Consider the following 27,702-nt stretch of genomic DNA (forward strand, 5'->3'; position numbering starts at 1 on the left):
CTTGGCTTGATGATTGCATAGACTCCAGTATATAACGAGGCCTTTGTTGGAACAGACACTACACTTTAAGCCACTTGCCCATCCCCCCCTTATCAAACCTGGCCTCAGTCTGAAGAATGTATTTCCCTTTTCACCAAAAAAGATCAAAACTCCATAATTGGCCCCAGTTGTAAAATGCCTCTTAACTGTGTTCATGTATAAACATCATTTCCTATTGTTGATACAATCCAGACTGAGAGAGTGAAATATTTTAGACCTTTTTTTAAAAAAAAAGGGATTACCAAAAGAGGTTGGAGAGAGAGAAAGCTGTTTTGTAAAGTGAAACAGATCCCTCTCTGTTTCTATATATATAAACATACATAAAAATAGACAGAGAGAGGAAAAAAATCTCAATTCCTAACATGGAATAGGGAGATTAATCCTCTGACGCAGAAGATTAGGTTGCGCTTCCTGTGAATTCCCAGATAACCTAATTAAATGTCCGGGCAATTTATACCTTAGTGAATTTGGTAATATGATTTTATTGCTGGAGTGTTTTGTTCTTTTCTTTGTTTTTCCTACTTAACTTTTCAGACCGCAGTTATTCCAACTCCGTTCCACCTTTTTGAGTTTCTGCTCCCCTTCGCAAGATGCTTGGAGCAACTACTTTGAAAACAAATCTAAACATCTATTTGAAATTGATTTCTGGATTTGTGTGACCCTTGGAAAAATAGTTATTGATGTCCTACAGATTATAACTGAAGTCACTTGTAAGGTTATGAATGTTTTAAAAGCTACACTTTGGGCTACAACCTGAATGTTTACCTCAGAGTATCCAGTGAATCTGGCTTTTCAGAGATGCTCTGACAGTTGTTGCTGAGGGCTGAGAGAGGCCTTGTCTGCAGTCATCAGTCACACACTCCCTTGGCAAGGTAAAGACAGGAGCTCTCCTGCAGCTGATCACCACTTGTCAGTGCTCATATGGCTTTTGTCTTTCTTTCTTTTCCAAATATTGTAAAGAACGTGTCTTGGATTAAGGAGAGCTAGATACAGCATTTCCTTTAACGCACCATGTGGAACATCGCAGACAATCGTGAATCATCCCATTTTTCTATAGCTGTAACAGCACTGAAATGTTAATCTTATATATAACCCCTTATGTATAAAATCCAAAATGTTTCTTGCATTTACAGATTGATGCCCAGGAATCCCCACAATGCCACAGGAAAACGTGCTGCACTTGAGTAAGTCATTAGAGTTGTGGGTTCATAACTAGAGGTTTGTGGGTTTACTGTAAATCCCAGGAGAGACTCTGCTATTGTACCCTTGAGCAAGGTCCTTCTCCCAGACTGCTCTGGTCAACACCCAGCTGTCCAATGGGTGCACATGTAGATCTGCCATGCATGAAAGGCTGGAACCAAATGACCGGTGTGTTCCCTGATCCATGCTCTAACAGGCACATCTGTCCCACCGGAGGGCTTCAGGCTGTGCTGGAGAAAAATCCGTTTTCTAAACAAAAAAGCTCTTGGCTCCTCATTTCACTGATGTGAGTGTCACTGCTGATTCAGTGATCAAACACGAATGGAATATCATAGATTTAATCACCCGGGGATCAAAAAAAAACATGGGAAAATGGTCCTTACAACAGAAGTTTGAGATATATGGTGCCTTTTATATTATAGAGAAAGACCAGATGCTCAAGGAGTGAAATTTTTTTTTTTTTGGCTGCACTTGTTTCAGAGCATTTCTGTGTTTATCTGATGAGAAGCAGGTATCTCTAATTCCGGAAGCTAAGTCACAACAGAGTAACTTGGGGTGACGTGCTTAGGGGCCCTCAAATCCAACGCTGAGTTAGTAGATCATAAGGTGCTGTAGCTTTATGTCAGTGGAAGAGAGCAGAAGTACAGAAGGGAGCAACAGAGGTACAGAGGAGCTTAACCATGACGTGCTTAACGTCATGCAACAGATTGTTCCTCAGCCAGCACTGTCAATAACACGTTGGCAAGATAGCGTCGGAAAATAAGTTCAAAAGTTATACTCAAAGCCTGTTAGGCCAGGATGTCTCAAGCCCATGCAGCCCTGATGCACGATTGGCTGATCTCGGCCAATCCCGTTCACAGCTGGCGATTGACATAGCCCAGTCTGAACCACTGACGGCCGGGCTACAGGACTCAACCTGAACGACTTGCCTACCTGGGGCTGTAGCCCCTGCTTTCACTTGAAAGATGTTTGGCTTTCGGTATAACTGTGAAGCTACAACCACACGAGTGTGACCATGGCCGTGGTTGGGAGTTTGGAGGAGACTCTGAGCGACGCGCACTTGCCCTGGGGGGTTTTCAGGGCAGAATGAGAAAGAAAGTGTTCAACTCTGGAGCGTTTTGGCCGAAAGTGGAAGTAGGGGGGGCTCGGAGGGAGTGACATCAGGCAGAAGGCATTCTAATCATTAACATCGCAAACACTTCAACAGGGTTCCTCGTTATATGTACAGTGTAGGCGCCAATAATTAACTCCGGAATGTCAATTCAGAAAAATGAAGTCAGCGGGGAAAAAACACGCAGAAGTATAAAAAGAAGAGTCGTTTGCAAGAGCCAGGAGAGGTAGGCCTTCAGCTAGCTGTCTAGGATCGGTTTCTTCCAGATCTGTTTCACATTAAAAGCGGATACAGTGTTAGAAAGCTTTACCACACCCATGTGAAGTACAGCTCAATGGCGTGGCTCAGCCGAAAACGAGACCAAATTTAATCAAACCGGCTGAGAAGATTTAAGGATCCAGGAGGCCTTATGCACAGCTGAGCAGGGGCATAAGGCTGTGACCGGACAGTGTTCGATCCCCGGGTTTGCTATTGACTGCTCGGTAACTCAAGTTCACTTCATGCACTTGGTTTCTGTACCTGACGGGGTCTGTTTGTATTTGTCTGGTATCTGCCGTTTCCCTAAATATTTTGCAGTTTTGAAACGAAAGACGCACACAAACTCGTGAAGTTAGAAGAACCTGCAAGAAATGATTAAAAAAAACTGTTCAAACTTTCTTTTTAAAAATAAACAGGTTGTTCGAGTGCTACAATATGTAGTTTGGTGCTAATGGAATTACGAATAAGACACTATTAGGGGTTAACTGGAGAGTAGATGGAGCTTTAGTCCTTTAAAATAGTCTAAAATAAAACAGGATCATCTTGCTGATTACACGTGTTTTTAATTTTAATACTTTTTTTCTTCCAAACTAAGAATTTGCCTTCCTTAAATTACTATATTTCTAAGAAATTTCAGTGCGCTTAGTGACGCGCGTTGATCATTAAGAAGCCTTTATTGGCCAAAAGGAAACAGTTCAGACTTTTTGATCCGCTCTCAATTTGCGCATTGATTCATTTCAATTCGGAAACAACTTGAAAGAGCGCAGTCTGATGAGTCTGAGGCCAGCTGGCAGCCCTGCGACTCTGCCCCCCAAAACGATCAGCTAAAAACAACAGGCTGGAACTGCAGATGTCACTGCTCTGAGCAAAAGGACTTTTGTATAAACCGCGGCCCAGATGTCTTAACAATGTATTTACACTATCCCAGAATAAGTTTGTATCGGCCAGTTGCCATAACAGTTGAAATACATGCACCCAGGCATTGATGTAATACAAATCATTTTCAGTGAGACTCAGAATTAAGGTACCGATATGATTACGAAGACATTTGGCAGTCCATGTCCCACCCAGCCCCCCCCCCCGTCCCCCAGAAAATGTGGTGCCGTTTTGTTAAACTCATTCTGCTTTCACTTGGGTGTGGACGTAAACAAAAGTGGAGAGCTTGGAAAGACTTATCCATAACTGAATGCGCACATGCACATTTTTTTTAATCGCCGGCCATAAATCTCATTCTGATCTGTCGTTGCCACTTAAACCCTCAGGGCTTTTGTAATTGCAGTTGTTCATCAGTTCAGGAGTTGAGCCAGTCTCTGTGCGTTTCCCACCTTCTTCCCCACAGGAATCGCTGTGTTTTAATCCAGCCAGCTCACTACAGCCCCTGCAGCGCAGAGCGTTTGGGAACCTGAGTGAGGCTCCTTCAGCACAGCTCATTTTCTGGTGGTTTAAGAGCGCAGCAGGGCCTGGCAGGAGAGTTTACTGCTGATTGACAGGAGTGACGGGTCTCACTAACAGTACTGCCCAGAGAGGCCACTGTTGCTCGGTAACCCCAGGGTACCGTGGATACAAGCGCTACCCTCAAGGTGCCCGATTGGCCTATCTTGGAGAATCCTGGTCCTGTTAACCAATGACATCTGGACCACGGGCTCAATTTGAAGAGTTTACTAGGTGGGTCTTCTGGGGGTGGGGGCAGTCTCTGTTTTTGGTTAATGAGGAACTTTAAAAAACAGCGGTGCACGACCAGACCTCCAGAGCTGTCATGCCACTCATCCTCTTGATTGCCTGTTTGAACTAAATATTAGTTTAAGTGAATTGGTTTGTTGTGTGAACAAGGTGCCAAAAAGGCTCATTTTGACAAACGATTTGAAAATCCAGACTTGGGCGATGACACAAAAATCATCCCTGGGGAAAAATAAAATTGAAGAATTCTTCTAGAACTCCACTGTATGTGAAAAGCAGTTTGTATGATGCTGGTTAAAATCACCGTTCTCAGTCTGACACAGAGCCTGCCGCCTCCCATGTGTAACCAGATGTAGCTTAAAAATTTAAGTGTTTTAAATTATTTTTTTTCCATTTAAGTATGTGGCATCAAATCACAGCGCGGGGAGAGAAATTGCCTTGCAGATGCTGTAGTGTGTGGACAGAGAGGACCGTGCTGCATGCAAAACCAGTGCAGTTGAAAATAAGGAAGCCTTTTCCATAGGAACAAGAAATTTAACATGTATGAAGTCAGCAATTAAATATATACATAAAACTGCCTGGTTATAAGAGCAGTGAGCTGGCATGCTGAGAGGCAGGAGTTGGCTGAGTTTTTTTATAGCCGCAGTTATTTGAGATGTAAACAGAGGAATCTTCCTCAAACATTGCCTTTTTAAGGCTTCTCGGATTTGGAGAGGAATGACCTGTGTAGCAGTTCACTGAGCTCACGAACGCAGCCTGCCTAACAATCGCATTACATTTCTTTTACAGTCTCGTGCTCTTTCCCAGATCTCCTCCCCCCCACACATACACTCCTGCTTGTCTAAATTTAGGTTCTCATGGCAATTTGTCTGAGAGCGCTCCTCCAAGGGACACGCAGTGCCTCGGATCACCAGCACCTCCATCCCTGTCCCAGGACGGTGTGAGTCCCGGGGACGGGGGGGGGAGGGTTCGTGCTGGAAGTGACCGATGGGACAGTGAGTCTTCCTCTCTGCCTCCCCTCCGCTGGCCTTCCTTCTGACCAGTACCACTCAGTACTTCCAAAGCGAAGTCGGTCTTCGCTTTCGAAACCGGTGTTTCTCAAACGTGGTCCTCTACGGGGCGATGAGAAAGGGTGACCCCGCAAAAAAAAAAACATGGTCACCCCACTCCCGAGCCGGTCACCCCAGTTCGCCAGGCGAACCCCAGTTGTCTTCATGGCCTCAGGAAGATGGTTTAACCGGTGCAGTGAAACGAGAGTTAATAAACCACATTAGGAGCTCAGCAGCTGCAGAAGCCCCTGCAAGAGCCGTAGCTCGTTTGAATCTCTCACATTCGCTTAGGGGTAACGTTAACATGATGGTTCTGAATGGGAGACGTGCGGATTAAACAAGGACCGTCCCGTCCGGAGCGCCGTACCAACTGGCATCAACTTCCTCAAATGTGTGTGGAAGAGAGAACCTTTAGAACGTACAAAAGGGGGCAGACGTGCCCTGGACCTGTCCTTCATGCGCTCGGCAGGGAGATCAATAAAACAAGAAGGCCTGTTCATCGTGGAACACGATTCCAAGACGCACCATTTAACTGGAATGCGGATCAGTGTTTACCCAATAGATTTTCAAAGAACGGAGCCCCATGGGCCCCATGAAGGTTTGTGTGTTGTGAGAGCGAAGGGGGGTTCAGACATGGGCAGATGCACTGAGCCGGCGCAGTGGAGGGAGACCCAGAGGCTCTGGGAACGGAGTCCAGGAGCCCTGTGGCCGGAAAGAGGGCAGTGCAAGGGGAATTTCCCTTAAAACTGTTTTCCTCCGCTCTGCATTGCTCTCTTGAAGCCTTTGATTCGAACTGTTCAAGAGCAAGGAGCAGGGTGTGAAAAATACAGGTGTTTCTGAGCTTAGCTTTTAGCTGGGTCATGGGGGCCAATCCACGCTTCAGTTTTCCCCTTTCAGGTTTTTTCACAGGCTGCCTGTGGCTGTACTCCTTCGGAGATGCCAGCTGTCCGTCTCACTGCCACACTTCTCTTTCTCAGAGGGAGGGTGAGACTCCCGTCTCCTCGTAGACAAACGCACAACCTTCCCAATTCTATACATTTCACAAGCCGAAGTAACCTGTTAGGGTATCTCTCAGATTTCCACTGTAAGATAAGATATGACTTTTTACAAGAAAACTCAAGCCCCATTGTGTGTTACCCCTAGAACTCAAAGGGCTCTGTCTGTGGCGTGCGCCCAGAGATTTCCTCCACACTAAACCCCCCCTTTCCACCTCTTTCGCCTCACTCCCCCTCCTCCTCCTTTTAGAATAAACACTCTCTCTCCACCTCCTCTATTTTTTTCCCCTCTCTCCTTTCTTTTTTTTTCCTTGTATGCCGTTCGCTCCCAACCTTCCTTCAGGCGAGCGCTTTCCCATATGGGGACAGTCAGGACTGGGAGAGGAAGTGAATTATTCAGAATAACGGTGTCTGAGCCCTGCTCTCATGTTCCCAGGCCCGGCGCTGCCAGGAGTGGCAGGCAGCCCTCTGTTTTTAATGGTTTCCACATGGACATCTGGAGTCATCAGCCAAGCCTCCAGCACGGGCAGAAATCTCCAAATTTAGAAGAAATATGAAAATTGTCAAAGGCGGCTTCCTTTACAAAGGCAGAGCGGCCCGGCCTCTCCCCCCGCCCCCTTCCCTTCTCTTTCCCAGACACCGCAGGTCACAGCCCGAGGTCACAGGGGGCCCGGCGCTAGCCAATCACGCGCCTCGGTGGGATTTCCAAAACATGCCCCTCTCTCTGCTCGGCCTGCCTCCCGCCTCATATAAGGTAAAAGAAAAGTGTCGTCTCCCAGAGCTGGCCCAGCTAGAAAAGGAAGCCTCGCGCCGGCAGCCCCCTTCAGAATTTGGGGTTTGGAGGACGTGGGAACAACGGGGGGTCTCTCCCCCCACCCCCCCCTCCCGTCGCCCCCACACGGCCAGCGGGAGCCCCTTGCGGCGACTCGTGCCCCCCGGGCCGAGGCCACACACCTGCGGCAGGTCAGCTCCCCGTGGAGAGGAGACGGAGCGCAGGACTGAGAGGTACGTCCAGCTTCTTTTAAACCTGCCTGCTTCTACGGCACCGACACATACAGCAGGCTTCACGCAGCCTAGGGACTATGCCGATTCCTGGTTCTCTCTGGAAAGCAGGTGAAATAAGAGACGCGCATCCTAGAGGTTTGTATGGATACGAATTTCAAGGGTGCCTTTCGCTAGTGGAATGGCTTCCAGTTGGACAGGGTCTAGATATCATGCTTCCTGCCTGTTGCCTGGTCAGCTGCAGCCAGAAGTGTCTTTATAAATGGGCAGGAGGTCTGTGATTCTGTGTTGTTGTGTTGTAGGTGGTCCTGGTTTATCAAGTAGTCTGTTCGGACAGCGGTCAAAAGAAAGCCACCAGCTTGTTTTCACTGATCCTCCTCTCCCCAGTCCCAGCGAGAGGTGCAGTCGAGACAATTCTGTGCATCTCAGAACCTTCCTGATCATTTATAGCTTTTTCTGGGGCCTCCTGAGCTCATTGTTGCAGTTATGCAAAAACTAACTTACTGGAGAAGACAGGGGTATAACTTTTCAATCAAAACCAGCAAAAGCCTAACCGGAAAGCAATGAAGAAACTAGCTCCATCTTTCCTCCTCAGTGTCGTGGCGCAGTTACACACGGGGGGTGGAGGAAGGAGGTTCCAGAGTCTGAAGCTTGTCGGTGATCAGGAACTTGCCCCCTTGGCTGTGCTGTAATCATCTGGCTGTCTCAAGACCCTTCTGCAAGAGGGAGGGCACTCCCTTGCACTAGGGCTCTCCCTGCCTGCCAGTCCAGCGCAGTTGGCTGGCACAGTTGGCGTCAGGAGATCTCTGTGATCAGCTAGAAACAGCAGCAGAGAAGGGTTTCTTTAACCTTTTGGAACTGTTTTTCCTCTTGGTGTTTGGTGGCACAAGGTCCACTAATCTGTATCAAAGCGCGTACGAGTGCTCATGATCCTAGCCAAACCATAACTACCAAACCATCATTCTTCCTGTGCACGCTGTGGGTTGGCTTGCCCAGTCCATTAGACAGACAGTTTACCCGCAGAGAGCAAGTACATCACTGCTATTGTTGTTGTGGGAGGAGATGGCAGCAGTGATTAAGTTACTTGTCTAAAAATGTGCTTTCTGCTGTGTTACCTGTCACGTTCCAAGCTCCCTCACACCCAGTTATAATGACTCAAGGAACAATTCGTAGGAAAAAGTAATTAAAATTGTTTTTGCCTGTTGTTTTGTTTTTTTAATTGGAAGAAACTTCAACTCTGCCAAAACTTTTAGTAAAAAAAAACAGGGATAAAAGAACTGAGAAGAAGAAATCCTCATTCTCGGTCAGAGTGTGTAATCCTGTGAGCCAGAAAAGACTTTGTGAGTTTGTGTGTGGGGGGGGGGTGAATGGGGATTGGTACAGAAAGGTTAAGATAAACCCTAGTTCGATCACACGTGTAAAAGGATATGCCCCCCTCCCTCACTGAGACTCCTCTTTGTCTCGTTTCGGAGAAGGTTTCTTCACCAGGAATCGGTGGAAGAGGAGACGGCAGATGTTGCCAGCTGTTCGCATTTGCTGAGGGAGTCTTGAAACCCCCCCTGTCTCGGTGTCATGCTTCCAGAAGGGAACAAGGCAGGGCAAATCATTTCAAATGTCTGCCTTTTGCCCTTCTGTCCCTGCACCGCAGTCCTCCACAAACTGCTGCCCGTAACCTATACTGTCCCTCAACGTGAAAAGGCCACTGTGGCTCAAGCTGTTAGATATGCTCGCTTCAAGTGTGAAAAAATATACAGTGTGGAAAGCAGATTTTTTTTTAAGTCGGAAGTTTGCATTTTTATTTTCTGGGGCAAAGCTTACATTTTAAAGTGGAGAGCTAACAAATTCTGATTCCGTGTGTAAGAGTGGAGCCAGTGGAGTCAGTTTTTGTGTTGCCTGTAGGGCAGCATCCTGTTGTAATTGTCTGGTTCCTCCACGATAGTAAATTGTACTGCAGAAATGGCTTTAAAGCTGTAACACGATACGGCTTCAACATTTCAGAGTACAACCGATTGAGCTGCTCAGACTGAGAACCTGGTGTGATTTAGGAAAACATTTTTTATATGGCTTCTATTGGCAACTAAACTGATTTATTGCTGGTATGCCTTTTCAAAACTACAAGTACATGAAGTACATCAATAAATCAGTCCTACCCTGGTTTTAAGGCCTTAATGTAGAATCAAGAAACATATCTAAAGTGTATTGATGTTCACTGACAGATGTTCCTTGTACAATCCATGTATAAGCAATACTCACATTCCTTTAGTGAGAAGAAAAGTAATATGAAACGATTCTGCATCAATATGTATTAGTAATGGTTGCAGTTATTTGGTAATGATAATGTTACAGAGGTAACATAAAAATACTCTCGCAGCATTGCTTGTGTAGAAATTACATAAATAAATACCAGGCTGCACGTAGTGTATTGCAATCCACTTAACTAATGTTAATGTAATGTGAAACGTTGTTATTGTGTTTGTTTTGAATTATTTCTTTTGGAGACAGAATTAATCATTGCCTGAAGAATGTAGCCCTGGCCAAGACCAATCTTTCCTCAATCGACTGTTTTTATTCTGTGGCCATTAGCATGTCGAACATCTGACACGCAAATACTTGTCTTACAAGAAACAAACAGGCCAGCAGACCATTAGTGTGTCAAGGCCTTCTCCTTCGCAGGGGCCAGACTGGAGATAGAGGAGAGGGGAAACATGCTTTCAACAGCCAGGAGGACAAGCATTTGTGTTTCTGAGTTTGAGCAGCAGCGACATGCACTGTCAGACCTAATGGTCCCCTAACAGCTTTCGGATATCTGCCTGCTAAAATGAACAGGAAAGCTGCCAGTGAATTTTTACTGGGGGTATTATTAATCCCAGGCCCAGAGGGAGTATTGTGTACTGAAGGTTGAGCAATAAGATTGTTTTAGCAAAGACAAAGAAAGGAGCAGAGGCATAATGGTTAAACTGGGAAACTGGGTGTAAGTTCTTCCTGGTTCCTGTAGCAATGTTGTTGATAGTGTTGATGCTACGTCTATATGCTGTCTGTTTTCCTTTTATATGAAAGGGATATACAGACATATCAGACTAAAAATAAGTATGGGTGTATCATACGGTTTGCCAAAGGTTTTATATGTGCAGTGGCTAACAATGTCTGTTTTTCATGCTTTTTAATGCACAGATGGTTAATAGATAATATTAAGGAGTCACTCAAAAAAAACAATATGCTATCTGTTGTAAATAAAAGTTTCAAATGAGAAGAGGTCATTAGGTTCATCTAGCTCGACTGGCTGAAGTACTTAATTGATCCAGAATCTTACCCAGCTATTTCGGGGACACATCTTCAACAACAGGGCTGGGTAGCTTAGTGATTCTTTTCAGTTTTAAATTCACTACCCCATACCTATTTTTGGTGTCCTCTGTTTTGTATTGATTCTTCTGAAGTCATCCACTGAACTGACTGTGTTCCTTTGTAGTACAGATTAAAAAAAGATTCAGATCTGTCAGTTTGACAGTCTAGACGTTCTCTTGAGCACCAGAATGTAGCTGTTTGCTTTTCTGTAAACTGATTCCTGGGCACCACAGGAGTATCATCTTGACTCTGGTGACCAAAATTCGACTGAAGGGCTTACTGGGGCATTATACAATTTTATACCAGCAACATATCTGCTGGTTTAAATTATTCACTTTTTACAGTATATACTTAGATTCTGTTTGTCTTTTTATTTCTTACTCACATTGCCTGGATTAAGACAGTGGGATGGTCCTTCCCACCTTTGATCTTAACTCATATTTTTTGCTGCCTGCATGCACTGTAATACTCTGTGCTTGCCTCCATTCAACATCATCCAGTAGCTGTTATATTAAAGAGGTAAACTATTTTGTTAAAGTGGCTTTATTTTTTCCCCAAAAGTATTTACTTTGCATATTGTGTAGAGTTGCCTTATTATTACAGCACATTTAAAAAATCCAAAATATTCCATGTCATGTGAATACATCCTATCTAACGCAACCTGATAAATTCCACACACTGGCATCTTACTTTTTTTTTTCTAAATTTAGGATTAAAAAAAATACTTTAGGGACACCGCCAAAAACACATCATCTATCAATTCATGCAGATGGGCAGATAGACAGACAGACAGCGCGGGAGGAAAAAGGAAGCGGTTTATTTATTTTTGAAGGAGTCGGCAGTCTGGAAGTCATCAAATCCGAGTAGATTCACACGACCCCTCGCTGCCCCTTCTTGCCTCGCTCTCTCCTCCTCTCCCTGCGGGCTCAGGGGACTCCCGTTTCCACAGTCATTCTCACATGAGCAAAGAGCACGGTCCCACAAGCCCACCCCTCCTCCTCCTTCTCCCTGCTCTCGCTCTCGGTCCAGAACCGCCGGGCGGGCGGGCGGACCTTCGCCAGGACCGCATGGGCGGAATTCGGAAGGGTGCTCTCGCAAGAGGCCGGCCGGCCGGGGCCTGTCCCTGCACATTTTTATTCATCTCGGCTTCGCTCCTGGGACGCGGGGCTGCGGGAGATCGCACACGCAGCGCTGTCCAGCGCTCAGTCTAGAAAGGGATTCAAGTAGCGTTTCTGACGTTCACTGTGGTGTCCAGGCAGTCTCAACATTGGTGTTTGGTTCAAGCAGGGAGCTGCGTCAGCATGAGTAGGCTGCGAAAGAACGAGTAAAGGTTTATTCCATGCCGAAAAAACAAAAGAAACACATTTTGTCTGTGGAGCATTCCAAACACACCCTATGAAGGCTCCACAGCCAAAATGTTTCTTTTCTTCTCCTTTCAGCGTCACTGTTCGGTGTTTGTTTTTCCTCTCTTCTGTCCAATGGAAGCTCTCAACTGCCGTTGGGGACGGATGACGACAGCCCCAGCTGTTTTATATTATAATCCTTCCAGGCGTCATTTCTAGAAAGCTATATACTGTAGATCACGCGCCCTATAAATATACAGGTCTATCACATTTCATCTCGCACACCCCTCCACCTGCAGCTGGCCCTCAGTCACTCCTCGCTCTGCAGAGGGGTCCCGGCTTCCTCATCCCCCTCATCTTCCTCCTCCTCGGCCAACTGGGTTGAAGCAAAACTCACTCCACCTAAGTGCTTGATGAATGCACTCAATCGCGTCTAATTCCTGGGCGTCATTATGTTTGGTGAAATTTAGTTGGACCAGAAGGGTGTGGACTTCTCATGAAGGTAACTTAGTGCCAATCTGAGGTCAGACAAACTGTAGGCAGATTTTTCAACACACCTACAGTTTTCCTCTCCTGCCTTCTGCCCCAGTAGACTCCCAATTAAATTAGAGCTGACAGGTCGCTGGTCCTCGTTCTCCTGCAGAGGCCGAGTTGCTCTGCTAACCTTGTCCAGTTCTCTGTGGAGTACTGCGGGTTCAAGTCCCCACTGAAAGCAGCAGGCCAGATAGCTCGCATAGCCTCATCCCCCCACCGGCTCGAAGAAAGAGCAGACAGTGGAGGCTAGAGCAAAGTCTTGAAAAGGGCTTTGATGTGGCAATTCTCTTCATGCTTGAATGAATTTTGCAGGCTGCACGAAAGGTTTAGAGTCTTTAAGAATGAAAGTAGTTCTTTGCTCCATCCCGGGAAAGCTAGGGTCAAATCCTATCTCTCATAGTTTTTAGCCAATGCTTGATCCCACTTTATTGAGTTGTATGTTATATTGCTGCTTTATATTTATTTGTGTGTGTGTAATGGTTGATTACAAAAATAGCATCCCTTTATAACATGGCCACTATTTTTATTTTTCTTTTGTTACAGAAGAAAGTTAGGGCTGCTTTCTATAATGTCCAAATATAATCCAACTATGACAAAGACAGCTGCCTCGTCACCTTCTGCCTCAGGAACAGAAGGCAGATGAAATGAGAGAACTTTCTTTCTTCAGTGTGTTTTGCTCAGGGATGCAAAATAAAATTTCAGTGGGCAGTGTCTCCACCCACCCCCACCACCAGTCTAAATTTTTAGGCATTTCTCCTTTGGCTTTGACATCATAGAAATAATATTTCTCTGAATTATCCCCCAGATCTTGGGAAAATATGTCCAGAATGCATTCCCATGCATCCAGAATCCTGTGTTTACAGTAGGGAACTCCAATCCCTTTGAAACTCGGGCTGCTGTTCCACACTGGGGTTTAAGACATTTATAAGGTCTTTAATAAAATTGCACAGAGATTAGACAACTGTAACATGAGACCCAACATACTGTCAAGGGAATGAAGAAATGTTTTCACATGCACAACATAAAAAAAAACCAAGTTGAGCAGCTGAGAAAAGTAGTAAAACTGGAGGCGTTGACAAGGTCTCTCACAATGGGAGGCAGTGGTGTTGAGATAGCGCAGGTCAGTGCACGAGATGCTAAAGAAGGCGCTTTAGAAGCAGCCTGCTGTCGTGATTAAACCTCTCAATCTCTGCGTTCACATGCCTGCCCGGTCTTTGCCCACGTCTCTTCTGCTGTCACGCCCGGCTGACTGGCTGGTCCGGGGGGACAGGGTGAGCTTCCTGGCTTCATCTTGGAAATCGGCTACTAAAACAGGAGCTAAAACGTGAAACCAAGACTGTTCTTTTCCTAATGGCGTGAAGAGACGTAGCTGGGGAAACATTTCTTTCCTTTTAAAATGATTCTTTTATAGTCCAGTTTCACATAAACAATATCTTTAGTGTCCTAAAAGTGTAGTCGGTACTATTGCCTCTGTCACATCCTTTAAATGCCCAGGTGCCATTTTCTAAATACCTCTTAGGCTTAGGGAACTGTATTTGTTTTAGGTACTTCTGCATTTACAGAACCGATTCTGGTTTCTGTTATTTTAATTTTTGTTTAAAATATATTCTGTCTGTGGATTCCTGTGCCGCAATAATGTACTGCATTAGTTTGCCAATTGCTCTGCAAACTCATACATTATTACACCATTCCTGGGCTGAAATCTCTCGGTTTTCTGTGTCTGGGCTTGGTTCTGATCTGTCAAGGGAGGTGCTGGCTCGTTTGTCATTGTCTCAGACGTCCCCCTTCACATATTTGGTGAGTTATTGTGGGAATTGAGTCAAACGCATAGACATGTGAAAATTCCTGGGAATGTCTGAGAGAATTTCTGTATTTCCAGCCATAAAATATGTATTAAGGGTTCAACAGCCTTCAGCAGCACTGGTAAGTATTGTTTAATGAGTATTACAAGTATTATGGTTATGGCATATGTGCACGCAATTGTACGAAATTGTAGATTATCTGAAGTATTGTGGCTTTCTCACTTCTTTGGGTTAGATTTACAATAATTGCAATTCAATAATCAATTGCAATTTAATATCGATAGTTGCAAGTGTATTGATATTGTTTGAGAAGCCAGGGAAAGGGCTCTAAAACAGTTCTCTTCTTTCAAATTAAATAAAGATTCTGATAGGTTTTAAAGTTTGCCGATTAGGAATATATCGCCCTGATTTGCAGCAACACTGACACAGATACTCCCAGATCTAATAAATCTTACGGACTGGCAGGACGCGGTCATGACGAGTTGATCTGCAAAACATATTAGAGGCGCGTCAGTTCTGGAATCCACAGGAAATGGACTCCACTCCAGGGTCTCATTCCTGTAGGTCACAGCTTTTTTTCTTTCTCTTTTCCTCTGAAGGAAAGACGGAAACCCTCACCTGTGGCGATCAATGCTCGGTCACCCCCCCCACCACATAACACCCCTTTATTTTTTTTTGCGGGCCCCTCACGCTGTCTGCGTTTCTGGAGCGAAGTTGAAGAGTTCAGTAAGGAAGGCAGAGGACACATTTCATCCTCCAGATTAGATGCATCTCCAAATTAAGTCGGAAGGAAAAAGAGAGAGAGAGGGGAGGTGGGGGGGGTAGAAAGTCTGTCCTTCTCCTCCTCCCCGCCACGTTTCCTGTCCAAATGATTTAGCGAGATGAGGGAAGGGAGCCTTAAAAGGCCGTGTCTGGCAGCACAGCGGCTTTCTGTCTGTGTTTATCAGGAGAGGGCCCCGTCGTGGCGTAAACACTGAGCCTGTTCCCTCTGTCTGAAGTTCACAAACCTGCGCGCCCAGGCGCACCTTCTACTTCTGTCTACTCCTGAGAGCTTCTGTCTTTTTCTCCCTGAAGCAGCACAGCAGCCCTTTCCGTTACGTTCGCTAAACTATCCCAAGAGGCAGACCTCCAGACTTGTTGTGTAGGGAATTCTTTATTTTAACCGTGCATAGAGCACCGGTTTTAAAATAAAATATGTCATTTTTTGTGCTTTCTGTGATAGCGGTCCCCCATTATAACAAAACGTCCCGCCTAAAACTGGTGCAAGAACATAGGTCTACCTATATCCCTCGATTGACCGTTCTGGTGGCAACGTTATATTGTGTTTTAGGCATTACCTATTCGAAATGTCTGGCATTTTTCTGAGCAGCCCGAACGTGAAATACCTAAAAAACAACTAATTAGGTCCTAACAAAGAAAGATCACTCTCTCGAGTGAGAATAAAACAGGCAGCTCATGCGAGACTAAGAGCTTAGTGTGCCATTAGTCATTTAATTGTGATGCACTTGGAAAGAAGAACATAATTAAGAGCCTAACAAAGTCTTTTACAGCGGGTTTTATGTGCTAGTTAGTCATAAATACATGCCTTATAGGTGACTCCTACCACTGGGTTTCTGAAAATAGAGGTTTAAGCAGTTGTCTTATTGAAAGCAATTATGATTAAAAATACTGTAAAAATGTCTAAAATTCAAATTGCCCCAGAACAAGGTGGATTAGTTATGTTGTAATATAACTTTTTTTCTTGCTAGCTGTCCTGTAGTAGTTAAGTGGGTTTGGGAGGCTGTTTATTTAGTGACATTTATGCTTCCCGGAGATTTACTTTAAGGTTTAGAGACCGCTGAAGTATCCCTGTGACTTCCTAAGAAAACGCGTGTATACATTCAGCGCTGCTTGAACCTGGGAAACAGTTCAGTCTTAATCTAGCTTTTTTTTTTTTTTTTTTACTGGTGTATGGTGGTAAAAGAGATCTGGCCCTCAATCTAAATCTGGTGCTATTTCTCCTAAACGCAGATTCCTAGCGTTTCATCAGCTTCGCTAATAGTACCAATTAATCGCTGCGTCCGAAACAGTGTATTGAGCACAAACTTTTAGCCAGACATATCCGATTTGAGAGGTTAGGGAAGGCCAGTCCTGGATCTTTTACTTGTTTTTTTTTTTTTTTACACGGGAATCCTCTGAAAACAAACAGCTCTGTAATGAGGCAGGCAGAGCAGAGCAGTAGCAAAACAGGAATAACGACAAGGCACCCCGAGGAAGAGTGGCTGTAATCTTCCGGTGTGCCAGCTTTCAGTTGAGAAGCCCAAGTATCTCGCATGAGAAGAAATGATTAGTGCTGGGAACCGGCCAGCAAGGCAGGCTCGTAGAAGTGCGGCAGTGTGTTTCGCTAGCAGGAGCAGCTGGCGGGGATTCCTGATGTTGCCGGACAATTTTGCTCTCCTGCCTAAGGAGTCATCTGGACTCAGAGACTCTCCCCTGCCCCTGTTTCATCTGTGAAGGCATGAGAGAAGGAGGTGAAAAGGAGCTGCAAGTACTGTTTTTTTTAACTGACTTTTAATAACCCAACAGGATAGGCGAAGGTGTGAAAATGCCCGTTGCGTATAGAGGAAGCGGTGTTGAGCAGGACTAATTTGCACTTGGTAAAAATGGAGAGAGAACCATCGTAGGGTCAGAAGTGAGCCGACTTGGACTCCATTAATCAGGTACAACACATTCTGACGGTAATGAGCACCAGCCCTTACAATGCCCACAGCTGTGACGCTACATGTTTTTCTCATTGCCTGGTGTGCGTATGAAACTGCGTGTGTTTCTACTGACTGTTCACAGGAAAAACCACATTTGCAACCATCTGACCTATGACCATTGATTTATCATCTTGTTTAAGACATGGTAGGTGCATTACAGTACATTGCTAGTACAAATTATACCAAAAAGCATTTGGTAGATTTTAAGTGAGAGGTCTGAAGCTGGGCTATCTCACCAGTTTTGCAAGAGATCACCAAATGTTGTCTGTCTGATAGAATCGGAAAGGTTTTGTCTGAGTCACAGTTCACCTGCTGAACTGTGAATGCTTAACTCACAGAGCACTTTTCCAAGCTCTTTGCTTCAGTGCCAAGTGTGCTCCATATTTAGAAATGTTTCGATTATAACGAAGGGGTGTTTTTATTTTAAAGTCTTTTGAGTCTTGATTTCACTTCACGACAGCACCAGCTTCTGGATGTCCTCTCTCTGGAACGGCGTCTCAGTCAGCCTCAGTTTTTCAATGTGGTGAAACCTTGCTTGGAGTTCAAGCTTCATACACTATATGTTCAAGAGCAGGGGTGACCAATCCCGGTTTTCAGTCCAGATTGGGTGTTAATGGGCTGATTACGAGCTGTTTACAGGCTCAATCTCCCCACACTTCAGGTGCTGGTGTTTCAGAGAGTCCAAGAACTCTTGCAGACCCACTCCTTGGACATCCAAGAACAGGGACACTGTTGTGCTGGTGTTTTTGCAATAAGGTTTGAACCTTAGAGTTCTAAGCCTTTCATTTTATTTCTCTTAAGTTAAAGAAGTTGCTCAATGTTTACCTTTTCCTTTTGCATACTGTATCTGCTCTCTGTGGTCATCTGACTGCTCAGCACAGCGCTGGGTCGGCCTTCAGCACACTCCTGTGCAACAGATGATCCCTCCTCGAGCAGGACTGTGCTCTGCTTGCGCTCGCCAGTCTCAGGCCCATTTTGAGCTCTCGATGTCGGCTCATCCCGTCGTTGTGCGCTGGACTGCTCACATGCTCGTGGGGAGCAGCAGCTGGGTTTAGACCAGTGGGAGGCAGGCTCGTTTCACCCTGCTGGTGATGTGTGGTTGCAGTGTTGCAGTGGTGATCCTGCTCAGAACGAGAGGCTCAGGATCAGACATCAGGAGTCTGTGCTTGTCTGAGGAGCCAGTGGTGTTGATTATAACTGAACCCCTCTAAGTCAGAATCCCCCTTAAAGGTTCAGATTTTCTGCACCATCAGAAGAATGTCTACACGCCTGCAGCTTATAAAACCTAAAATGGATGTGTCTGATTCTTGTGCGCTTTCTCGCTTTGGAAAGCCAAATTGCTTTCCTGGTCCACTTGCAATTGGCTCCATGGGCCTTTCGTTGTCACAGTGGAACTTAAACACCCAAGCGTCAGCAGTGTTTCAGGTCCCTGCTACTGGATCTGTCTTGGGAGGTGGTCTTGCCCACGTCGGCAGCATCCTCTCTCCTTTCCTTTTATGTCAATCCCCAGCAGAATGTGACTAGAAAAGGGAAAGTGTGGAGGGAGGAGGGGAGGAGAGGGGGAGGCGAAGGAACAGTGACAAAGTATCTGCTCCTGCGATCGTGGCCTGTTTGGAGCTGCGAGCGCTGGCGTTTATCGAGAGCGCTGCTTACATTTTCCATTATCCCAAAAATAAAATAGATTCCTTATAAGGCCAGAGGCAGATTCCTGGAGAGCGATTTGAGACAACCTAAAGCCTGCACTTGGAGCAGGCTCAAAAGAGCTGAGGAATTTTCGTGTTTTCATTTTTTCTCATTTTCGTTTCCCTTTTGCTTCCCATGACAGCCGGGGACACGCGATGAGCTCCTTGTGCTCCATATGCCTAAAAAACAAACAAGTAAAGAGAAAATACATTCAGAAGAGAATTGAGAAGCTTTGTAAAATGAGCAGGACCAGATCTCCATTTTAATTGCTTGCAGATTCATCCCAGGATCTCCACACACAGGAGGGGAGCTGTTTCATCCAGCAGTGCAGTGCAGCTCCCCTGTAGGAGTCACGCAGCAGCCCCACTGCACAGCAGAGCCTGTAGAAAAGCAAGACACTGCTGGATTGTACAGGCCCACACTGGAGTTTACACAGAACATCAGGGTTAACATCCGTACAAACGGTGCCTTGGCATCTTTAATGACCGAGCGGAGTGAAGACCTCCGTTTAGCTCAGCTGAAGGACCTACAGCGGGTTGTCCTCTGTCACTGTTCTGCAGCCGTGGTTTGGAAATGCATGTCCAGAGGGAAAAGCCAGCAACACAGCAGCATCTAGGTTTTCCCTGGAGGTCAGCTATCCCTGTGCAGTCCAAGCCCATCTCTTATCTCTCTTTAGCGTCTGAGATCTGAAGAGTTCAAGCTAGGAGGTGCTAATGCTACTATCTCATCATTGTATGGCAAGCTACACCTGTTGCTCCTGTACAAAACCATGTTTACCTAATGGGCGCATACATGTTAAGTCCTACAAGAAAAAAAACATTATTTCAGATGTCAAGGTCTTCTTTCAAGAGTATGTTGTCATACAAGAGGTATTTTTTTACCTTTCACCTCAGCAGACTAGATTAGTCAAAGAGCAGCTGAGCATGATGTACGCTTTGCAAATATTGCTATGGTAACTGGATCCAATAGAACTTGCTTGGCAAGGAGCTGAAGGTGTCTCTCTCGTGTGCAATGCAGAAGTGTGCCACCAGAGGGAGATAGTGCCTGGATCAGGAATGACCTAGAGAGCTCTGTCCTGATGTCTCAAGGGTAGCAGTTCAGCACAGATCCACAATCTGATCTTCTAGTACTCTTTTATAAAGAGCTTCCATCAGGCACTATTGTAAGAAGCTTTCAATTTCAAAAGCAACAGAACCAGACAACAACAAATATACATTCCTCGATAAAGATGAAAGCTGTCTGTGTGTTTCTGGTTTCTTTGTTTTCAAAGAGGGTCTCGTCACACGCTTTGTTTGGTAAAAGCAGGCCCGGGATCGAAAGGTTCACCAACACTTCTTGGCCGCAGGGCTGTCTGACATCTGTTAGAATTCATGTAAACAGGATCTTGTTCTCTTTTTATCTCCTTTTCACAGTACCATGTAAACATCTGGAAGAGAGTTGTGCTGGAGCAGACCCACATATAGGCCCCCAGCCAGGTGAGAGATGAGTCCCCCAGATTTCTTCTGCTTAGTTATATTTAGAAATGATTAACGCACTGTCCTGCCAATGAGACAAGCTAAACCTCGCCAGCTGACTTCCGCCAGGCAGTACCGTGAATCCTCGCCGTGGTCCTGAGAAGCTGGACTTCTGGGGCTCCACACAGTGACACACCCTGCGCTGCCTGTTGTTCGTGCAGAAGGACAGGCGTTTCCACATTGAACTTCAGCCACTGGAGAGTCCCCTACACCGACACTCTCCACCGCTTTAATAAAAGCAATGCCAAGTAGATTTGGGTTAACTGCTGAGATTTTTACAGGAGGCAAAAGTCACTCTTGAGCACATGACGAGTTTTGATTATTTGCATCCTGCTGTTTAGTCCAATCAGATTTTTTTTCTCATAGTGCTCTTCGTCTTACAGCATCCCAGAGCTCTGCAGAGTTATCAACTCTTATCAACAACTCGTATACACACACACAGATGCAAAGAAATCAACTAACTGAAACCGTGTGCAAATAAAAAGAAAAGTCGTCAACTTTAAAACTTAAAAAAGTTCCTAGTTTATACAGCTGTGTAGAGGAGATGATAAGTTTAGTTTGGAATGCTGTTTGTTTGAGACCTTGGACCATACGTGTTCTGTGTTGGAAAGCAGGTTAAATCACAGTGTTCTGTGTTGGAAAGCAGGTTAAATCACAGTGTTGTTGAGGGACACTTTAAGCTGATTTCTTATGCCTCCTTTTTTAAAAAAAAACACAGGGTTGCCCAGACACACAACTTCCAATCTACTCCGTTACACAGTTTTGCTACAACCAGCTCCATAATGTTTTGATGAGTAATTTGCAGGATCAATACCGCAGTAAAGCTGGGTCCATCAGAGCACTGCACTGGAGCAGACTAGGGCAACCCAGCGGAGTAGCCCCGCTTTGTGTCTTGTTTTGTCTGAGTACAGTACTGCAATTCATAATAAGCTACTAGTTTTTGGGAGTCAAATGAGATACTGTGTCTGCACCAGTCCCAGCATAAAGATCGAGCCCTGAAATTGATTCTGAGAGCATAATACAAGATGCCCGGAGGTACTGCAGAGTTAATTACTGTTCACACTCGCCAGCACAAACTGTTATCCCCTCCAGCCAACGCGTCCCATTCTTAGAAAGCAGCTCTTGGTGAGGCCTGCCCACACTGTCCCCTGTCTATCACAGCTGCACGCCATCACCAAGCAGCTGTCTTCACAGACTTCTCCCTCGGCTCATCTCACGCTGTGACAGTGTGTGTCCATGCTGTGTTGACACCACAGCACCATTGCCTGCATGGGGAATCTTAGCACAAATTACATTGAAGTTTTTAAATTCACCTGGAATTGCATTCCTTATTTTTGAATGGTCCTCGGCAGCTACAGTACTTTCTTTCAGAGCAGTGGCATTGGGCGGGGCGGTGGCTCTGTGGCTCAGGATCTGCCCCTGTGACTGGAAGGTTGCCGGTTCAAATCCCACGGCTGGCAGAGGAATCCTACTGCGTGTGGCCCCTGAGCAAGGCCCTTAACCCTAACTGCTCCAGGGGCGCCATACAATGGCAGACCCTGCGCTCTGACCCCCAGCTTCTCTCCCTGTCTGTGTCTGTGTCTCCATGGAGAAAAGCTGGGGTATGCGAAAAGATGAATTCCTAATGTAAGAAATTGTATAGGGCTAATAAAGAAACATTAAATTTCTATACCTATCCATGGAGAAGAAGGCATGAATGGATGGATCATGCTGGCTGTGAATTTAAACAAGAGGAATGGGACTCCCCAGGTCGGTCTACATGTGCCGGTCGAGTAGGACGATGCAAGCTCGTGTGTCTTTTACCCCTTTTGCTGCTGCACAGCCCCATATGAAGACAGCGGGGCGTGTCCTGCTAGGTTATCCAGATTTTATTGTCCAAAGGGATTCAGATTCACAAGCAAGGCAGAGGGTAAAGACCAGATTGACAGGAGGTTTCGAAAAACTGTTCAGTTGACATCGGTCATTATTGATTTCTTCTGTGGCGACGCCGCCCACGCATCTCTTGCTCTGCGGTCAGAGCGAAAGGCCAGGCGCGCTGTAATTTGAAACACGATGAGCCCGGCTCCCATGGCTGGGTTTCAGATAGGCCTCCAGGATGTGTCCACTTGGCTGCACTCCAGCATGTGGGGAGGGTGGAGCAAGAACGATCTGTCCTGCCTTAACCTCCTTCTTTCTGAGGCTGTCCTCGGTGACTGCAGCATCCAGAGCAGTTGGCCCACCAGTCCCGTTGTTGTATCTGACTCATTTCAGAGGCGGTGCGCTGCGTGATGCGATGGCTGCTGCTGCTTGCCGGGGGATCGAGCTGCAGGCAGCACGTGGCAAGTTCACCCATGTTGCCTTCCGTTTCTGCAGATCTCTCTGGCCTGTCCAGGCGATGTCCGGAGCAGAGCGGGTCACGGGCGTCTGGAACGAGCTGCCCAGCCATCTTGTTGAAGCCGACACCTGGGCGTCCGTCAAGAAACGATGAGCGGAGGAGAGAAACTATCCAGTGGAGCTTGTTATCACTTATCACTGATATCCGACAGCTTCTTTGAGATGCAATTTCTGTCCCGAAAGGGGTGTGTGTGTGTGATGGTATGGTAAGATACTGAGAGGTCCTTTCGGTGCTCCGACTGCAAAAGGGAATACCTCCTGGAGCCACACTGGGAAAGACAGTTGATGTGTTCTGCCGTTTTGTGCCGTTCTAACACGTTCCACTCCCCTTCGGTGGTGGGATGTTTTTCAGGTTGCAATTGAACAGAAACGGATGTTTTCAGGTTGAGTTCATTTTTCTGGACTATACACGAACAGGTGAGTGATTGTTTGTCCACTTCCAAAAAAACATCAGCAGCAGTAATGTACGCTGTGGTGCAGAGGCACTGCCAGCTGATATGGCTATCGAGCAGGTAAGTATCTCAAGTTGCAAATGTTCATGATGTTGTCTGCTTTGGCACACTTTAAATATTCTGTGATCACACCTGGGTGAAACTTTTGACCACAGTCAAAGAAGTCTAGTTGCACTTACACCCCAGGAACTAATAATAATTATTATTATATTATTATTACAAGCAGGAAGGGAAACCTAATTTTCCTGCCTGATCCAGTGAGCTAGTTAATGAATCACACACAGGAATATCCAGGCTGGTGGAACTCTCCGTTATCCACCGCTGGGGCACAAGTACAGACCTACGAAAGGCTGATAAACCACCGAACTGAGATGCCCAGGGGCAGGAAGTACTCTGGAAGTGGAACTTTAAGAGCAGTACAGAAATAGCAACAGGCATAGTAGTCATTGAAGGCAGACACGTAAGAGGTGGAAAGAATACTAATCAAATAAACGTAATAATGACGTCTCGGCCACACGATGAGCTCTGAGAAGGAAACGGCTGTGGCTGGCTGCCTGTATCTGGTGTCACAGGCTGGCAGGGACAAGGGGACATCAGCAAGCAACCAAGTGAGGACCTTGCTCAAGGGGGAAATGGAGTTTCCATCGGCAATATTTCCTACGCCCAGTTTCCCAGGCTCTCCAGGACCAGTTCAAATCCCGTCCCCAGGCCCACGGTGCAGTGCTGCATCTCTGGTCAGTTGGGAGTCTGAGATGAAGCACTGTAGCTCGGGAGGAGGGACACTCTCGCCGTTGTCCGCTCATGGAGGTGGGGAAGCTTCGCTCTCGCCCAGATAGGAGCACAACTTCAAGGGCGTCAGAGCACAGCAGCCCGGCATTCCCACGTTCCCAGCTCCTCTCCCTGCTTCTGCCCAGTGCTTCGCTGGTATCACCACAGCAGTTCTCTCTCCTTCCCTCTCTCTTCCTCTCCGCTGCGTAATCTTCCACGGTTCAGCGCCCTGTTCCCTGATCTATCCCTCTCGCCCTCGGCAGCGGGCCGTCTCCCTGTCCTCGGGGTCCAGTTTTCCCAGGAATCCCTTGGGCATTCAGAGGGGGATTCCTGGAAATACTGTTCTTGGGGGCGGGGCTTGGCAGCACGGCACCATGACGACAGTGACCCCCTGCCTCTAGGAACCATGGGTAAAATGTCCAGCTCAGGCTCTGCACACACCTGACAGAACAACGGTGAACAGAGGACTACTGCCAGCCCTCAGGAGCAACACAGTGTAGAGCCCAGAACCATCCGCACGCTCACTATGGAGCAACTCTTCCCTTCCTCTTTCGCTTTTGGATTGTCATCGTGTGAAACTGTTGTCTTTGTCATGTCTCGGAAAGCCACAGTTAAAAACTCAAAATCACGCTCACTCTACCGTAGCCAGAAAGGGCTGGCCCATTTCAGCGTCATTTCACAAGAGGTGGACAAAAGATGAATTATTATTTGCCGTATGTGCATCTGTGTTTTAGGGGTGAGCAAACACTGGCTTTATGTGTGACTGGTGGTGACAGACTTAGATTTGTTTCCTGTGTTTTGCCATTATAAGTCTGCTCATTCCTACTGTCATGGATACAGTGCTAGGGAAACCCCTAGGAGGAGGAAGGCACAGGACATGTGTCCTCAGCTCCACAATCTAGTAGCTTTTCTACATGTCTTTACATTGTCAGCAGCTGTACTGGTCCAGGTAACCTATATTTGGGTCCATTGAACACTTGCTCCTGGGTGAAAAGCTGTTCAATTTTATTAGAACACAGAAAACCCACTGGACCGTGAGGACTGGAGCTGGGAATCTCCAGAGTTAGGACATTTGCAGAATAGCCCTCTGTAACTCTTTTATTTACCATCTGGCGCTCTGGTTTGAAACAGTTGAAAACGTTTCCTTGTACAGATGTTCAATAAAGCCTGAGCAAACAGCACACTGTCTCGGTGGTCCTCTGTGCACAAGGCAGCGTGACAGATTGGAAAGGGGAGTCTGGACTGTAGCCGCTGTCTCCATCTGTCTCTGAACGTGAGTGAGGTGTTACTTTCAGGGACTCTGCTGGAATATCTGGAGATATTGTAAGAGGGATACTGGTGCCATCTAGCTCTGTAAACCTCCATTAACCAGATCGGTTCAGATCTGAGCAAGACGTGCTTGAACATACAGGCGTCGTCTGCCAGGAGATGTTCACAAACCATTCATGATCAAAAACATAGTAATGAGGATGGGAAACAGGCTAGACTGTTAAAGAGCTACCAAAGCATCATCTGGGACAGGCTTTGAGCTGTGGGAGTCTGGAACATACATCAGTTTCAGATGGATTTTAATCGGATAGCTCATAATACAGTGTGCCAACCAAATAAATCAAAACAAATGTAGATGCTTGTGCGACTGTGCAGTTAATTTAAAAGTGCTCCAAACTAAAAGTTAATCTACGAGTCTGTTTCAGAGTCGCACTCCATCATCTGCTTCTCGGTATAGGCAGTTTTATTGACCCAGCAGGTGGTTTGTGTTGTCCTCATAGGCTTCCGTTTCTCTAGCAAAAGGTTTCCGCGAAAAATAACCTGTTTTGCTTATGGAGAAGAGGCTGCGGAAGAGCAGCAGTGACGCTACCCCCCTGCGCCCCAAACACGCGTGGACTGGCCTGCGGTCTGTCTCGCCCAGGGCGTGGCCAGGGTCTCGGACCATGCGCCTGCGCGGCAGGCTCGGCCTTGCAGCTCGTGTACACATTGCCCTTTCTCGTTATTTCATCTGTCCGAAACCGCTGCATGGTAAGCAACTGCACTGGCCGCGTTCCTTAAGTGAGGCTTTATGTGTGTGTTGACTTGTTGTGCAGAGTTGTGCTTTTTTTATTTTAAATCAGTAACCTGTCTGTGAACCATGAAAGGTAAAACTGCTGTCACCTGCATGCTGGGAAGCAAATCGCACACTACTTTCATGTGTGTAAAAATCTGTGCAAATAGGACAAAACACCATAGTGTACTTCTGAAAATAAAAAGCCTTGATTTTGTCATCTCAATGTGATGCATAAGCATTACAATGTATTTTAATACGTGTGAATACTGGACATGTTTAGGCACACATTGGAGTCTTAATTTGATGAACACGGACCGCAGCAAAATGTTCGGTTCGGAAGCGCCATCTTGTGGTCAGGTTGGAGTCCTCCAGTCATGGAGAACCTTTTTGAAAAATCCCTGTAATGATTTCATGTTAAATGTTCCTTTAAAGGTCCTGTATTATCAAATCATTTCCGGGTCTCAGTTTGATATACTGCATTACTCTTTAGAAATAAAGATATTTTATTGGGATTATCGTTTGTATCGCCGTTTTGCTATGTCTCTTGCTGGGCCTCGATGTTATTACATATACAGACGTTTCGTGTTTTTTTTCTCCAATTCAGCAGCACTAGTAATAATTAAATACTAATATGTTGCAATGGGAACTCTACACCACCACCACCAATGCGCAGCCCCCATCTGGGCGATGCAGTGACGTTGTCCTCAAATAAACGGAACGTGAGCACGTGTCTCCAATTTATGAGCCAATTAATTTCTTATGAGCCGCTTCGCGCATGCATCATTAATACATGTGACCACGCTTCCATGCCCTGCTCTGTAAACATGGCATACAACAACACGAGGGTTTCCTATGCCTTTAACGAAGAGGACACGGTGGCAAAGGTATTTCGCACACCCGGCACTAGGGGTCGCTGCTCACCACCGGTGAAGGCGCCGGCCGTGATGAGATAGAGGGGCAGACGAGCTATGAAGCAGCGGACTGGACAGCAAAAAGCACCTCAAAGGCGTCATCAATAAGACTCCCAGCGATAAGACCTTAGGCTTTTGGTACACTGTACACTGGAGTTACTCTTCTGTTTAACGAGACTGGGTGACAGCCCCGTTCTTCGTGAAAATGTAAAAAAAAAACGTATCTAAGATGTATTTGAATGAGCAGACATTGGTCAGTGTTTTGCGTGTGACTGACACACGGAGAGTTATGCGTTTGGATGTGTGGGCTTTGGCACACATAGTGCTTCAGTTTCGAATAACTAAGTGCTGATTCTGTATATACAGTACGTATCACTGTGAGACAATCTGGCCCGTTCCTCTGTAACACTTAGTTACACTCTGCAGTACAGCTTATATTGGTGTGGTTCTACCATATAACAAAACTGTGTATTAGTCCCTTTTTGTAGTCTGTGTGCACAGGATCAGTTCCAGGCTGCCATGACCTTTACCAGGTATAAGCAGTGCTCTAGTAATGGACGCGCAACAGATCCGTTTTGAAATGCCACAGCCCAGCTGGGCAGAGGAGCCACGTGCGTCCCTTGAGGCTCTGAAAGAGCACCGCTCCACAGGCCTGTACAGCGAGTGTGTGGTTAAGCGTGCAGGAGAAGGCGTTTTGTTTTGCTTGGGCGGTCTTCAGTACAAAAGCAAACATTCTGTTTGTTTGTTTTTGTCTGCATTAATACAATATTTAAAGAAGCGATTATAAATCTTTCCACTCCACCTTTGATCGTTTTTCTTTTTATGACGGACAACAGGTTTGACGTTCAGGTTTCGGAACACTCATAG

At 46.1% G+C, this 27,702-nt stretch overlaps 1 long non-coding RNA gene across 1 annotated transcript; it reads left to right on the top strand.

The window, feature by feature from the left end:
* The first annotated feature begins 7,185 nt into the window (after positions 1-7,185).
* LOC107077659 (uncharacterized) lies at positions 7,186-25,064 on the top strand. The gene is made up of 3 exons (XR_001478669.2): positions 7,186-7,334; positions 20,189-20,251; positions 22,643-25,064. It is a non-coding gene; the product is annotated as an uncharacterized lncRNA (long non-coding RNA).
* The last annotated feature ends 2,638 nt before the right edge of the window (positions 25,065-27,702 follow it).

This window comes from Lepisosteus oculatus, chromosome 11, assembly GCF_040954835.1.
Source record: "Lepisosteus oculatus isolate fLepOcu1 chromosome 11, fLepOcu1.hap2, whole genome shotgun sequence".
Taxonomy (NCBI): Eukaryota; Metazoa; Chordata; class Actinopteri; order Semionotiformes; family Lepisosteidae; genus Lepisosteus; species Lepisosteus oculatus.